Here is a 16,023-nt window from a genome sequence, read left to right as displayed (position 1 = left end):
ACACTACCCCAGTTTGGACCCAGCCATATGCAAATCAGTCTTGACCCTGCTCCTTGTGGGAACAGTCCAGCCCGAACTGCCAAGCCAGGTCCTCCCTGGACCAGAAAGAAGCATCCTGGGACTGGTTTCAGGGCATCACCCTTCCTCAGCCAGGCTAGCTTGAATCCAGTGGTGACCAGGCCACTGCGCAGCAGCTGGAGTAAGGGACACCAGGCTGGTTACATGCAGACACATGTTTATATACGTGTGCACACGTGTAGGGGCTGCGCAGGGGAGATTCCTAGCGTGCGGAATCTGGAAACGATGTCTCACTGGCCGCCCTAGCATTAGGGTTGCAGGGCATTGTCCGGTTGTTGAGTGGAGAGTTGTCCTGTAGGCTCTGAGAACTTCATTCAGAGCTGCTTGCAGTTCTCTCCTCCCAGCAGTGGCTTGCTGAAATGTCTTTTTGAGCGTGGCCATAAATCTCCCAATGGTGTAATTCGCTTGTGGCCAGAGTGGTGTAACTTTTCTGTGCTCAAAGTCCATGTGTTTCGCAAAAGCACTGAATTCGTGTCCATTAAATGGGGGCCCATTGTCTGTTTTGACTTTCTTGTGAACACCCCATGTTGCAAATATCTCATCTAGCACCTTGAAAGTGCAGGAGGCGCTTGTAGATGATATTATTTGTGCGATGGGAAATTGTGAATATTCGTCAATTATGGCAACCACATATTTTCCAGACTGCAGCGGTCCATAGAAGTCCATGGCAACTTCTTGCCACACTCCCCTGGGTAGGGTGGTCATTTGTAATGGTGCCGGTGGATTGCTTTTGCTGGTCAACTGACAGAGATGGCAATCCTTCAGTGTAGCTTCCACCATTTGGTCTGACGGCAGAGGGTGACGGGGCATGTAGTCAGCCGGGTTCTCCTCCTTCCCTGGTTTGGGAAGTAATCTGGGAAGCTTGTTAACACAGTTCTTATTGTCGTTGACTGTGAATAAGACTTTCACCAGATGAAGACGCTCCGCAGTGGGGAGGCTCAGTAGACAGTCAGCGTCCGGCCCCTTGATGACATGTATGACCGCCGGTACAGTGATGCCGTCATGGGTGAGAGTTGTGTGGAATTTACCCCGACAGGGGAGCGGTTTTTTGGACATCCACGTGAAGACGCGGACTGGTGCAAAAGTTAGTGGGGGTTTCGGGACCATCTTCTCGTGTTCCGTAACTGGAATATAGTTCAGCGAGGCTCCGCTATCCCATATAAATTTGGTGTCGTAATTCCCCACTCTAATATCTAGGCGTGGATACTTCTTCAGTTGATCAGGGTCCGCAATCATGTTCAAGTGTTCCACAGTGTAGGTCGAGTCTTTGGAGGACGATGATCTCGAGTCCCGAGATGGGGATCGGCGTCCCCAACGTGACCGGCATGATTCCCGGCTGGAATGTGATGAGCCTGTGGACCGCCTGGGCTCTCCTTGAACAGCTCTAATGTGATGTTTCCTTGTGTCAGAGCGGGACGATCTCGTTGTCTCACCTCTCTTTGTGATAGTCCCCACACATGGCTTCGAAGTGGTTGGATCGCCCACATTTCCTGCATCGCAGACCCATGGCCGGACAGGTGTCTATATGAGGATAGTCATAACCACACCGATAACATCGGTTAGTCCTCTCTGGCTTTTGGTCCCTTCGCCCCGTTTCTCTTCTCCTGTACTCCGGGCGTCGTTGGTGAGACGACGGTCTCTGTCTCCATTTATTCTCCCGCGAATACTTCCTTCTGCTACGAGGTCGGTCTTGAACACGGTGCGCTTGCTCCTGACGGCCATTGTGTCCCGTTTCGATGGTAGCGGCGTGTTCCTCCGCTTCGTCGTATATACGAGTCATTTCTTCTATCTCTTCCAATTCGTGGGGTTTCCTCAGTAGCCGTCTCCTGAGAGCTTCTGAGTGACAGCCAACTATGATTTGTGATTTGATAGCAGCGTCAGGCGAGAAGGTTTCGAACTCACAGTGTCTCGACAGCCGTCGTAACCGGGTGATAAATGCACTCATTGCCTCCTCTTTTCCTTGACGCGCTTGTTGAAACTTGTGGCGCTCATAGTCCACATTTCTTTTATGTAGAAACTTTTTGTTTAGTGCCTCATGCACCTTGTCATATGTTCCACTATCTGCAGGTGAGAAATCCTTGATGATTTTACTTATATCCCGGCCTGCTAGGTTGCGAAGGGCAATTAACTTCTCTTTGTCTTCCGTCACTCTGGATCCCTCGATGTAATCTTCGAAGTCTTCTAACCATTCTTGCCACTTGGGGCCCATACTCCCTCCTGTGGTCACGATCAGAGGTTCCGGAGCTCGCAGGTGTGATCCTCCCGCAACAAGGAGCTTCCGCTGTGGTGAGGTCGCCATTGTGTCGTTGTCTTCTTTCCCCTCCTTCGTTGGTGCTTGTTTCTTTATGTGTTCTCGCCAATGCTTGTTTATTTGCTCTCGTCAATGCTTGTTTATTTGCTCTTGTCAACGCTTGTTTATTTGCTCTTGCCAATGCTTGTTTACTTGCTCTCGTCAATGCTTGTTTATTTGCACTTGACAATGCTTGTTTGTTTGCACTCGACAATGCTTGTTTATTTCTTCTTGCCAATGCTTGTTTGTTTGCACATATCAATGCTTGTTTACTTGTACTTGACAATGCTTGTTTTACGTCCCTTCGCCAATGCTTGTTTATTTGCACTTGACAAGGCTTGCTTATTTGCTGGGTGCCTGACTTCAAAATGGCCGCTCTGCAACACTCAAGGGGACTGTCTCGAAAGCTGCCTGACTACAAGATGGCCGCCGTCCCTGCACACACACGAGGCTCTCTCTCCTGGCTCATTCAGTCCTTTCCATGCTGGACTCACCGGCGGGCAGCTTCAAGGGTGGCACTCTTCAGGCTCTGCTTATTTTCGACGGCGACAGCTATCAGGTGAGGTCGGGGTGGCTCCCGCCTTATTCTGCAGCTTCCCGCTTTTCCCTTGCGACAGCATGCCAAAGCTCACGCATCGGGCGTGAGATCAGCCGTCATCGACGGGCTTTCAGCTCGCATTTCAACGCGCTCGCTGGCAGGCTTTCGGAGACAGCGTCTCCGACGTAGAGGCACTCCTCTCTTCGCTCTGGGGCACAAGGCAGGGTCGGGGTGGGCTCCCGACTTCTGTACTCACTGGTGGCATTCAAATCTCACGCATCCAGCGTGAATCGCGCTTCGGAACGATCGGTCACTTCAGGCAGGTCCACACCTGTTCCTGTGGCTGCTCCCGGCTCTTCAACAATCTCTGGGGCTCCTTGGACAGTGGGGCTTGCTCATCCCACCCTCGTCGCCAGTTGTAGCATCGCGCTACAAAGAACCACGGACACTTCTGGTGGTTTAACAGGAGCTTTATTCATCAGCCTCTTATCTCTGCCTTGTCCCTACACTAACTGCCTCTTCCTATCGTGACTCCTCCTCTTCCCCTCGCTCTACTCGCTCCGCCCCCCAACTACTAGACTGCTGACTTCATTACAGAGGGACTGATCGACGTCTCTCTCAGGCAGTAGTGTAACAAAACGTGAGGGGACCCCCCTGCAAGAAATGCTGAAGGACCCCCACGCCCCCTCCTCCAGTATGGGTAAACCTTTGTACGCCCCGGGCACAAGTCCTAAAAAAAGAAGTGGGGGGATGCCGTCCACCCGCGTGGTACCCCGGCTCGAGCCCTGGACTGTGTGGTCTTCACTCTTGGGAGGAGAGCAGCGACCCCCAGCGAGGCCTCTGTCAGTGTAAGGGCGGAGGTGATGGTGGTGAATGAGATCTGTGAACCTAGCGATGAGACCTGTGAACCTGGGATGAGACCCGTGAACCTGGGATGAGACCTGTGATCCCGGCTATGAGACCTGTGAACCTGGCGATGAGACCCGTGAACCTGGCTATGAGACCCGTGAACCTGGCGATGAGACCCGTGAACCTGGAGAGAAGTACTCTAGGCTCTTCAGTGATGCATAGGTGATCCTTGGTGTTTTTCACAGGAATTAGTCACATGATGAAAACCAGTGAGGCCAAAATAGCTCAGTTGGGAGAGCGTTAGACTGAAGATCTAAAGGTCCCTGGTTCGATCCCGGGTTTCGGCAGATACATTTTGTTGTCGATTATAAATTGTATGAAATTAACATTAGTGAGTGTTATTATAATTCATATTTTTTAGTTCAGAAATAAAAAATAGTTAATGAAAGCAGATCAAAGTGGATCAAAGGAACCAATGGAAAATAAAGAGAGGCCGAAATAAAGAGCAATGATGGAGCGGGAGGCAGAGTGAACGATGAAAGAAGGAAGAAGAGGAAGGAAAGGGAAAAGAAGGATGTAAGAATAAAGCTGGGAAGGGCAGAGGGAAAGGGGAGGAGGAGTATGTAACAGAGGAAACAAGGGTGAAGGAAGGGAAAATAACAAACATGACCAAGAAAGGAAAAGAGGCCAATGAAGAAATGTAAGAAACAATGCAGAAACAATGACTGCTGAGGTCTTGAACACATCGATAAATGGGAGCCATATTTATTTTTGTCTGCTTAGAAAAAATAAGATTTGTAGGTAGATTTAACAATGGAAGACCCAAATCAACAAAGAAAATGTAAATCTACACCTGTAGGTTTGCAACTATGTTTGGGTCTATATTTACGAACAGTTTGGATTCTCAAAGAATTCTATGATTACTCATTAGAAGCTGTGAGGGTTTCAGCTTCCTAAAGTACTCACAAACTTAAGTTCCAACACACATTCCTAATTGTGCTTGCCAAAAAGAACATTTGCATTTCCTAATATGCTATTTTTCTCCTCCATGTTGAAAATATTTAACCCCTTCCTCTACAATCCCATCAAAGTTTGGGGTGTTCCCCTCTTTTTCCTACTATAGATGAGGTTTATTCCAGCCCTAGGAAGATTAAATCACAAGCTATTTCCCGGGTGAGGACAAATTCTGAAAAAGTCTGGGAATAGCAGCAATGTCACAAGTTTGTTGGAGGACACAAACTTTCCATGGCATTACAGCCCTTTGACATAGGCCCGCCCCTGAAGCATATTTATCCCCATATTATTTTGCACCATACTGGTGTAATTTTACATGGAAATAAATAGATTTAAGACATTAAGGGGCATATTCTCAAGAACGTGTGATAATTATCACAAAATTAGCTTAACACATCTTTGCATATCGCAGTCTATCGCGGGAAAACAACTCTGTGTTAACGTAGTATTCTCAACCCGGCGGCACCATGCGATAGTCCCACGATAATGCATCAAATGACAGCGTTAAAATCAACGCAACACCGCAAAAATGCAAAACACAAACACGAAAAATGTTGCGATGAGGCCAATCACGACACAAAATCCATTGATAACCAGTGACCGGCCTGCAATTCCCAGGCTTCATGCGGGAAAATGCATTATAAAATCAGAACAAGAAAAACACATCTGTGAACCTGGGATGAGACCTGTGAACATGGGTTGAGCCCTATGAACCTGGCGATGAGACCTGTGAAGCTGTTGATGAGATCCCTGAACCTGTCGATGAGAATTGTGACCCTGGGATGAGACCTGTGAACCTGGGATGAGACGTGTAAACCTGGTGATGAGACATGTGAACCTGGGAAGAGACCAGTGAACCTGTCGATGAGACTTGTGAACCTGGGATGAGACCTGTGAACCTGCGATGAGACCTGTGAACCTGTCAATGAGACCCCTGAACCTGTCGATGAGACTTGTGAACCTGGGATGTGACCTGTGAACCTGGGATGAGACGTGTAAATTGGCGATGAGACGTGTGAACCTGGGATGAGACCAGTGAACCTGGTGATGAGACGTGTGAACCGGTCGATGAGACCCCTGAACCTGGGATGAGACCTGTGAACCTGGGATGAGACGTGTGAACCTGGCAATGAGACATGTGAACCTGGCGATGAGACCTCTGAACCTGGTGATGAGACCTGTGAACGTGGGTTGAACCCTATGAACCTGGCGATGAGACCTGTGAAGCTGTCGATGAGATTCCTGAACCTGTCGATGAGAATTGTGAACCTGGGATGAGACCTGTGAACCTGGGATGAGACGTGTGAACCTGGCGATGAGACATGTGAACCTGGGATGAGACCAGTGTACCTGTTGATGAGACCAGTGAACCTGGTGATGAGACCAGTGAACCTGTCGACGAGACCCCTGAACCTGTCGATGAGACTTGTGAACCTGGGATGAGACCTGTGAACCAGCAATGAGACCTGTGAACCTGGCGATGAGACCTGTGAACCTGTTGATGAGACCCCTGAACCTGTTGATGAGAATTGTGAACCTGGGATGAGACCTGTGAACCTGGGATGAGACTTGTGAGCCTGTCAATGAGACCCCTGAACCTGTCGATGAGACTTGTGAACCTGGGATGAGACCTGTGAACCTGGGATGAGACGTGTGAACCTGGCGATGAGACCTGTGAACCTGGGATGAGACCAGTGAACCTGGTGATGAGACGTGTGAACCGGTCGATGAGACCCCAGAACCTGGGATGAGACCTGTGAACCTGGGATGAGACGTGTGAACCTGGCAATGAGACATGTGAACCTGGCGATGAGACCCCTGAACCTGGTGATGAGACCTGTGAACGTGGGTTGAACCCTATGAACCTGGCGATGAGACCTGTGAAGCTGTCGATGAGATCCCTGAACCTGTCGATGAGAATTGTGAACCTGGGATGAGACGTGTGAACCTGGGATGAGACGTGTGAACCTGGCGATGAGACATGTGAACCTGGGATGAGACCAGTGAACCTGTTGATGAGACCAGTGAACCTGGTGATGAGACCAGTGAACCTGTCGACGAGACCCCTGAACCTGTCGATGAGACTTGTGAACCTGGGATGAGACCTGTGAACCAGCAATGAGACCTGTGAACCTGGCGATGAGACCTGTGAACCTGTTGATGAGACCCCTGAACCTGTTGATGAGAATTGTGAACCTGGGATGAGACCTGTGAACCTGGGATGAGACCTGTGAGCCTGTCAATGAGACCCCTGAACCTGTCGATGAGACTTGTGAACCTGGGATGAGACCTGTGAACCTGGGATGAGACGTGTGAACCTGGCGATGAGACCTGTGAAACTGGGATGAGACCAGTGAACCTGGTGATGAGACGTGTGAACCGATCGATGAGACCCCTGAACCTGGGATGAGACCTGTGAACCTGGGATGAGACGTGTGAACCTGGCAATGAGACATGTGAACCTGGCGATGAGACCCCTGAACCTGTCAATGAGACTTGGGAATCTGGGATGAGACCTGTGAACCTGGGATGAGACCTGTGAACCTGGGATGCGACGTGTGAACCTGGGATGAGAAGTGTGAACCTGGCGATGAGACTTGTGAACCTGGGATTAGACCCGTGAACCTGGCGATAAGACTTGTGAACCTGGCGATGAGACTTGTGAACCTGGCGAGGAGACTTGTGAACCAGGGATTAGACCCGTGAACCTGGGATGAGACGTGTAAACCGAGCGATGAGATTTGTGAACCTGGGATTAGACCCGTGAACCTGGCGATGAGACTTGTGAACCTGGGATGAGACCTGTGAGCCTGTCAATGAGACCCCTGAACCTGTCGATGAGACTTGTGAACCTGGGATGAGACCTGTGAACCTGGGATGAGACGTGTGAACCTGGCGATGAGACCTGTGAAACTGGGATGAGACCAGTGAACCTGGTGATGAGACGTGTGAACCGATCGATGAGACCCCTGAACCTGGGATGAGACCTGTGAACCTGGGATGAGACGTGTGAACCTGGCAATGAGACATGTGAACCTGGCGATGAGACCCCTGAACCTGTCAATGAGACTTGGGAATCTGGGATGAGACCTGTGAACCTGGGATGAGACCTGTGAACCTGGGATGCGACGTGTGAACCTGGGATGAGAAGTGTGAACCTGGCGATGAGACTTGTGAACCTGGGATTAGACCCGTGAACCTGGCGATAAGACTTGTGAACCTGGCGATGAGACTTGTGAACCTGGCGAGGAGACTTGTGAACCAGGGATTAGACCCGTGAACCTGGGATGAGACGTGTAAACCGAGCGATGAGATTTGTGAACCTGGGATTAGACCCGTGAACCTGGGATGAGACGTGTGAACCTGGCGATGAGACATGTGAACCTGGGATGAGACCAGTGTACCTGTTGATGAGACCAGTGAACCTGGTGATGAGACCTGTGAACGTGGGTTGAACCCTATGCACCTGGCGATGAGACCTGTGAAACTGGGATGAGACCAGTGAACCTGGTGATGAGACGTGTGAACCGGTCGATGAGACCCCAGAACCTGGGATGAGACCTGTGAACCTGGGATGAGACGTGTGAACCTGGCAATGAGACATGTGAACCTGGCGATGAGACCCCTGAACCTGGTGATGAGACCTGTGAACGTGGGTTGAACCCTATGAACCTGGCGATGAGACCTGTGAAGCTGTCGATGAGATCCCTGAACCTGTCGATGAGAATTGTGAACCTGGGATGAGACGTGTGAACCTGGGATGAGACGTGTGAACCTGGCGATGAGACATGTGAACCTGGGATGAGACCAGTGAACCTGTTGATGAGACCAGTGAACCTGGTGATGAGACCAGTGAACCTGTCGACGAGACCCCTGAACCTGTCGATGAGACTTGTGAACCTGGGATGAGACCTGTGAACCAGCAATGAGACCTGTGAACCTGGCGATGAGACCTGTGAACCTGTTGATGAGACCCCTGAACCTGTTGATGAGAATTGTGAACCTGGGATGAGACCTGTGAACCTGGGATGAGACCTGTGAGCCTGTCAATGAGACCCCTGAACCTGTCGATGAGACTTGTGAACCTGGGATGAGACCTGTGAACCTGGGATGAGACGTGTGAACCTGGCGATGAGACCTGTGAAACTGGGATGAGACCAGTGAACCTGGTGATGAGACGTGTGAACCGATCGATGAGACCCCTGAACCTGGGATGAGACCTGTGAACCTGGGATGAGACGTGTGAACCTGGCAATGAGACATGTGAACCTGGCGATGAGACCCCTGAACCTGTCAATGAGACTTGGGAATCTGGGATGAGACCTGTGAACCTGGGATGAGACCTGTGAACCTGGGATGCGACGTGTGAACCTGGGATGAGAAGTGTGACCCTGGCGATGAGACTTGTGAACCTGGGATTAGACCCGTGAACCTGGCAATAAGACTTGTGAACCTGGCGATGAGACTTGTGAACCTGGCGAGGAGACTTGTGAACCAGGGATTAGACCCGTGAACCTGGGATGAGACGTGTAAACCGAGCGATGAGATTTGTGAACCTGGGATTAGACCCGTGAACCTGGCGATGAGACTTGTGAACCTGGCGAGGAGACCCATGAACTTGGGGAGGAGTGCTTTAAGCTCTTCAGGGATTTACAGGACTTCTTCCATGGTGCCTTCACAAGAATCAGTCACATGATGGTATCCAATGAGGCCGAAATAGCTCAGTTGGGAGAGGTTAGACTGAAGATCTAAAGGTTCCTAATTGGATCCCGGGTTTCTGCGGAGGGTTTTTTTGACTGAAAAGTCTTGGAAAACTTGAGAAAATAAAACGTGGCTTTAACAACATAGACCTTTTTTCTGCTCTTCTTTCAATAACTTCACTCCCCCCCTTCCTGTCCTTCATTTATCCCCGATTTCAATTATTTACTTTTCTCACAGTTATACCTCCTTCCAGCACAATCCCACTAAATAGTCTGAGAGATTCACCTTATGCTCAGTCGCTCTTATTGAATGACAGCCCTGGGCTCACTCTCTCTCAGTCTGATGTGACTTGCAGACTGAAGACACAATCACATCCAGTGAATGACAGTCAACCACAACCCCACTAGGGCAGACCAGGAGCCAGACACACTCAATGCAACTTCACCATCGGTCCCCGGGACCGCAGGAAGGCTGGAGGAGGGGGGGGGGGAGGGTCGCAAGCCCCCCTCCCCTATAAAATTAATTGTGCCAGCCCCCCAGATCCCGGCTCAACCCAATGGCTTTGCTTTGAGAGCACAAGAGCCCGCACTTAAAAAAATAAATTACTGTGGATTTGCGGATCCTCAGTAGATTTGCGGAAGCATTTACAAAAATGTTTTTGGCCTCAGGGCTGTGCCTCTGGAACCTCCCCACCCCCTCCTCCAGGCCTAGGGGGCCAGTGTATCCGTACCCTGCCATTGCTAGGGACTCAGGGGCTTATTTATGAGCCCTTGTGTCACTTTTGCGCCACCAGTGCGTCACTTTTTGTGACGCAGCAGCGGCGTAAAAAATGAGCCTTGTTGCTCCATATTTACAAAGTGATGCATCTAGGTAGATGCGTCACTTTGTAAACCCCTGTGCCACATTATACCTGCGCCAGGTATAATGTATGCAGGGGGGCGCTCCAATGTGAGCGGAATTTAATTTTGTGTGCAGGAAGTTTGTAAAGGACAGATTCATACGTCATGAGTGCCCCGTCTATCTCCAGTTGGGTCATGTCATGATATGTCATTCGTAATAATGGATGCTTCCTTTAATCTTGGTAGGAGTATCGCTGGTAGTATAAAGCGTTGATACGTCAGCCTGTTCCTTGGACACACATGGTAAATGTTTATTTACAAGCCCCTTGTTAAAAGTGACGCACCGGCGGTGCAGGAGGCTTGTAAATTAGCCTCTAGTCTCTTTCCGTTGGGTGTAGTATCCTCCATGGGTCACTAGGGGACAGTCAGTCTTGACATCTCCAGACAGTGTCTCTCTTTGGTGATGGGGAAGTCTGGTCCACCTGATCCGTCCATCAGGGGCCCAGGGCCATTATCCAGTGAAAATATTGCTTTAGACGCATCTTCTATCTTTTTTTTGCGGTTAGCGTAAACATTGGCACACTGCGCTTTACGTGAGGAACAGATTCAATTTCAGTGTTTTTGTCATCTCCCTTCATATGTTGAATAGTTACCAAGAAAGTGCAGAAATAAAAGAAAGAACATTTCTAATTTATATCTGCTTTGCTGTCTGTGTGTCTCCTTGTGAGTTATGCGGCGTGGAGGGCGTGTGGAGTCAAGTCCACACTGTGCGTGTTACTGCTGTGCAGCCACAGGAGAAAGGTGTCCACACACCAGACACAGGGTGGCTTATTTACAAGCCCCTTGCGCCACTTTTGCGTCACTTTTAACATGGGAAAAGTGAAGCAAAAGTGGTGCAAGGGGCTTGTAAATCTGCCCCAGGAATGATAAAACACCTGTGTGGAGCATCACGTGACGCCCAGCACCGCCTAAAGATAATGGGGCAGATTTATAAGAAAGTGACGCATCTGTGAAGATGTGTCACTTTCCCTGCGCCACTTTGAGAAACCCTTGCGCCACTATGGATGCGCCGTATTTGCAATACGGCGCACCATGGCGCAAGGATTGACAGATGCGTCAGATATTCTGATGCATCTGTTGACGCAAAAGTCACGCATTGCTGGAGTTGTGTCGCAAGCATGACGCAACTCCAGCAATGCAGGAGGATGCCTATCTTCATTGTGCCGCGTCACTCCTTATGTTTGCTTCAAGCAGGTGTAAGAATTTTACGCAGTCGCGTCCTAGAAGTGGCGCAGTGAAATGTTCTAGATTTCACTGCATCACTTCTACGAGGCTTTTTTGCGTTGGAGCGCCCACCCTGTATACATTATACCTGACACAGGTATAATGTGACGCAGGGCTCCCTAGATGCGTCACGTTGTAAATGGGCCGCATTTTTACGCTGCTGCTGCGTCACAAAAGTGACGCAACTGCGGCGCAAAAATGTCGCAAGGGGCTTGTAAATCTGCCCCACAGAGACCAGGAGGATGAAAACAGGAAGGGACGGGTCATCTGAGAGAGAGAAATGGCCTCACTGGTCACTGCTCAATACCTTGAATAATATAAAACAAATTAAGTAAATAGTAAAGAAAACTCAGGTCCCACCGAGATTTGAACTCGGATCGCTGGATTCAGAGTCCAGAGTGCTAACCATTACACCATGGAACCGCCTGTCACTGTTACATCATCTGAAGAGACAGCTTGTTGCTATTGGTCACCTGTAGACTTTCTATTGCTCAGCAGTGTATGTTAAACGCACCACGAAAGAAGTCTATTTCACAATTAAGCCCTTAAAACACGATACACCAAACTTTTGTTTACCCAAACACACGGAAAAGGACACATTTGGGGCTTTAAACTGTCCTTTTAGGGCAGTACTCTCACTTGCTCTGAGATGGTGTAAGGCGGAAACTTCCTACATCTTAATCTTCTAGAAATCAACACAGAGTAGGTTTAATATCATAAAACAGACTCTAAAACACAACAAGGCACAGGATTGATGTCAGAAAACAGAGTCTGAAACCGCCTCTTCGGTAGCACGGGGGGCAGGAAATAAACAAGCATTTTCCACGGTGAGAGCACAGGAAACTGGTGCTTTGTAATCCACGCGCTATTTATATATAATCTGTACTCTTTGTTGTGCAATAAAAGACAAACAACGAATAACCCTTCGTAGTATTAATCTGACTTTGTTCATTTGGGTCATTAATACTGCATCAGCTGTGCAGCAAGGGCTGGGGCGGAAACAGGAGCTGAGGGGGTCGGTGTAACCTCAAAGGGCTTTAGACTGATAGCAGAGGAGGAGAAGGGAGTGATATTTATTAATATTTAGGGTCTTTTAGGTTTGTAGGAAATAAGTGAAGTTTAATATGTCCCTATAGTAAAATACGTGATCTTCCCATACCGGGAGTCGAACCCGGGCCGCCTGGGTGAAAACCAGGAATCCTAACCGCTAGACCATATGGGAGACTGTGATCTTCCCATACCGGGAGTCGAACCCGGGCCGCTTGGGTGAAAACCAGGAATCCTAACCGCTAGACCATATGGGAGACTGTATGCACGAAGAATAGCTGTGTATGTGTGACGTGCCCATCCTGTCGTACTCCACTCTTTACATTTCAAATCACACTGCCACTCTCAGGGTCTGACAGTCAATGGAGTAACAGACACCCCACTCCTGACAAACCAGAAGGAATGAGGGGTCATGGTTTGTGCATCAACCTGCTCATGTCTCATTATTTACAACCCTGGAACTTCTCCAGACACAGAGCCCAACCAGAGGACAGCAGCAGCCCCCCCCCCCCTTGCCTCTTGCTGCCCCCCTCCCCCCACCACAGGAGCCAGACAAAGCCACGCCCCTAGCACCAGAACACCCCTTCACTCCTGAGTCTCCTCACCTGGCTGAGGGCCCCACAGACCCCTCCCCAGTTACCGTCCAGCTGCTTCCTTGAACCACACTCTCTCCCTGCACCTGTCACAGGCCCCAGGCTGCCATTCAGGGGCTCCAGTCACACCCCCTCTCCCCCTACTAACAGCACCAAACCCCAGTCCTGACACTCGATTGATTCATACAGAGGACCAGCTCAGGTGCACCCTGGCTTCTTCCCAGGTATCTTCACATGCACAGGGTGGCCGCCAGGGGGCAGCACCGCCACAGCCAAAAGGGCCATGGAGCAGCAATGGGACATCAGCAGCCTTGAGGGGCGCAGACCCCGAATAATCCCGCCCTGCCTTCTGCGAGAGCGGAGGAGGAGCCTCTGCGGTGTGTTTTTACAAAACTAAACGTATGAGGTTAAAAACAAGAAAACACACATTTGTAGGCATTCTCTGCTATATTGTTCCTTTTTGACATCATCAATTTAAAAGAACCGAATGGAGAAAACTTTTAAAAATAGCTAGGATACGACTGCAGCGTGGGCAAGCATGAAACATTCAGAAGTACAAATGTTTCCATATTTATTCAAGTTATACATCAAAATATAGATCTATGTTTACACCGGATGTAAAAAGTGCGCGCTAATAGGGTCAGGGTGCAGTTTCTTTTCCCCATTTGTTCCTTTCATACATGTGGTCCCCAAATAAGCTTTTGGCTGCTCTGTCTTGTTATTCTGAGAGTCAGGAGTTAAAAGGGGGGCTTGGTCCCTAGTTTGGGGGCCCAGAGTACGGAGGGCCGGGGGCACCGGAAGTAAACACCCCTCCTTGATACAACTATGGCCCGGTAACCTCTGATTGCCCTCTGACCCGCACAGACTGGATTCTAGGCAGATCTCTTTTATAGAGGAGGCGATACTGACGTTGAGACGATGCTGCCGAGGGGCAAAGGGGCAAAGGGCTGACAATGGCTCAGCATTTCAACCCAGTCTCCTCCTATTACCATCTTTGTTACACCCACAGCATATAAGAGCTCTGATAGGTCAGAGGGGACACCCCTCTTGTTACCCTCTGGTGTTTAAACAGATCCTATTACAAGGACCAGTCCCTATGGACCAGAAACATAAAATGTAACACCTGATGAAGTTTAAAATATATATAACTAGATAACATAACCCCCTTATTAACTTTTGTATCCCATGGTGAATACCATTTTTATAATTAAAATGCACGAACCGCAAAAACATATTCAAGTATTTAATGCTACGAAGAACATCCGAACCAAAAAAAATTAACTCTTAAAACACCATAAAAATGTTACTGAGAATCTACAGCAATAATGTACCCAAAAGTAAACACGAGACACTCTAAATAAATAAAAAACAAAACTAACTCTGATCCAATACCAAGAAACCTACGGTGTTTGAGCGCTATACATATATAACTAGATAATATAACCCCATTATTAACTTCCGGATCCCCAAAATAATAAATGGAAATATATCATCACAAGCAGCCACTGCTCACCCACTTCCCCTATAAATTAAATATCTGTCGGGTTTGCAGCTTTATCAGGTGATAAGAAACAGAAAGCTACGTAGATGGCTCGCCTTGTCACCTCCCCTCCACCGAGCCATCGATAGCTCAGTTGGCAGAGCGGAGGATTGCGGTGGATTGACTGACATCCTTAGGTTCGGCTCGAAGGACTATTACCAACTCTTAACTGTTTTCCTCTGCTTCACAAATAGAAAGCGCCTCTTTCTCAGACACTCACACACCTGGGCTTTTCCTGCTTCATCTCTTCTCCTTTACAAGCCAGCTTTCTCCTTTGGCTCTGGCGGTGGGAGGGGCTCCCTCCCACCTCCCTCCCTGTGTGCAGCACCCGCTGCTAGCCCCCATCATCAGACAGAGCCAGGGGCCCCTGGGCTGAAGAGCCAGGCCGGGCCCAGTCAGAAGCAGAGCTGGTTGCTGTGACTCTGGCATCAGGTGATGCTGCTGAGAGCGTCTGCTAGGAGGTGAGAAGGTTGTTGTGAGGTGTGAGGGAGGAGTGTGTGTTTGTTGGGAGGGAGGAGTGTGTGTGTTTGTTGAGGCTGTGGCCCCTGTCTTGGTGTGAAGGAGCTGGACAATGAGAAAGATCAGTCACAGGCAGGACAGGGCGGGCTGAAGCACATGATGAGCGCTGCTCAGCGACCGATCCCATCGGTTCCTCGTTAGTATAGTGGTCAGTATCCCCGCCTGTCGCGCGGGAGACCGGGGTTCAGTTCCCCGACGGGGAGGCACTTTTTAAAACATGTTTTTAAACTAAGCAAACATTTTGTCCATGGCAAACCTTTTTTAAATGCAATTTATAATGTTATACTGATATTACAATTTGCTGATACTTTTTTATTTATGGCCAACGCTTTTACAAGTTAAAATATTTCCAAGTGTTTTACCTGTTGGACAGCATTTTGTGCCTTTTCTTTTTAAGCTTTCTTGAAAAAATAACAGGCTTATTATTTATATAAACATATATGATATTAAAATCAAAGAACTACATGGAAAAGGCATATCAACGAGTATCTTTCATGCTAAATAAATGGAATACTGGGGGCAGGCTCTGAATGGGGAATTGTTTTATACGAAGGTGTCACTTTTATCTATTTAAGCGTAATGGTTTAGGACTCACAGACTCATTGTGAAAGTAAAAGTACTACTGACCCGGACGTGCACGCCCCACCACCCTCATCAGAGATCTCATACTCCCCAGGTCCAGGCTTGAGTACCTAATACAGGTCGGTGTTTACCCTCTATAGTGGGACATG

At 49.0% G+C, this 16,023-nt stretch overlaps 3 non-coding genes across 3 annotated transcripts; 1 reads left to right on the top strand and 2 right to left on the bottom strand.

Moving 5' to 3' along the window:
* The first annotated feature begins 4,029 nt into the window (after window positions 1-4,029).
* TRNAF-GAA (transfer RNA phenylalanine (anticodon GAA)) lies at window positions 4,030-4,102 on the top strand. Its single transcript has one exon. It is a non-coding gene; the product is annotated as a tRNA-Phe (tRNA).
* Window positions 4,103-11,944: 7,842 nt separating this feature from the next.
* On the bottom strand, window positions 11,945-12,016 carry TRNAQ-CUG (transfer RNA glutamine (anticodon CUG)). Its single transcript has one exon. It is a non-coding gene; the product is annotated as a tRNA-Gln (tRNA).
* Window positions 12,017-12,743: 727 nt separating this feature from the next.
* On the bottom strand, window positions 12,744-12,815 carry TRNAE-UUC (transfer RNA glutamic acid (anticodon UUC)). The gene has a single exon. It is a non-coding gene; the product is annotated as a tRNA-Glu (tRNA).
* Window positions 12,816-16,023: the final 3,208 nt, after the last annotated feature.

The sequence above is a fragment of the Triturus cristatus genome, chromosome 4_1 (genome assembly GCF_964204655.1).
Source record: "Triturus cristatus chromosome 4_1, aTriCri1.1, whole genome shotgun sequence".
NCBI lineage: Eukaryota > Metazoa > Chordata > Amphibia > Caudata > Salamandridae > Triturus > Triturus cristatus.
This window is presented reverse-complemented; position numbering and strand designations above follow the sequence as displayed.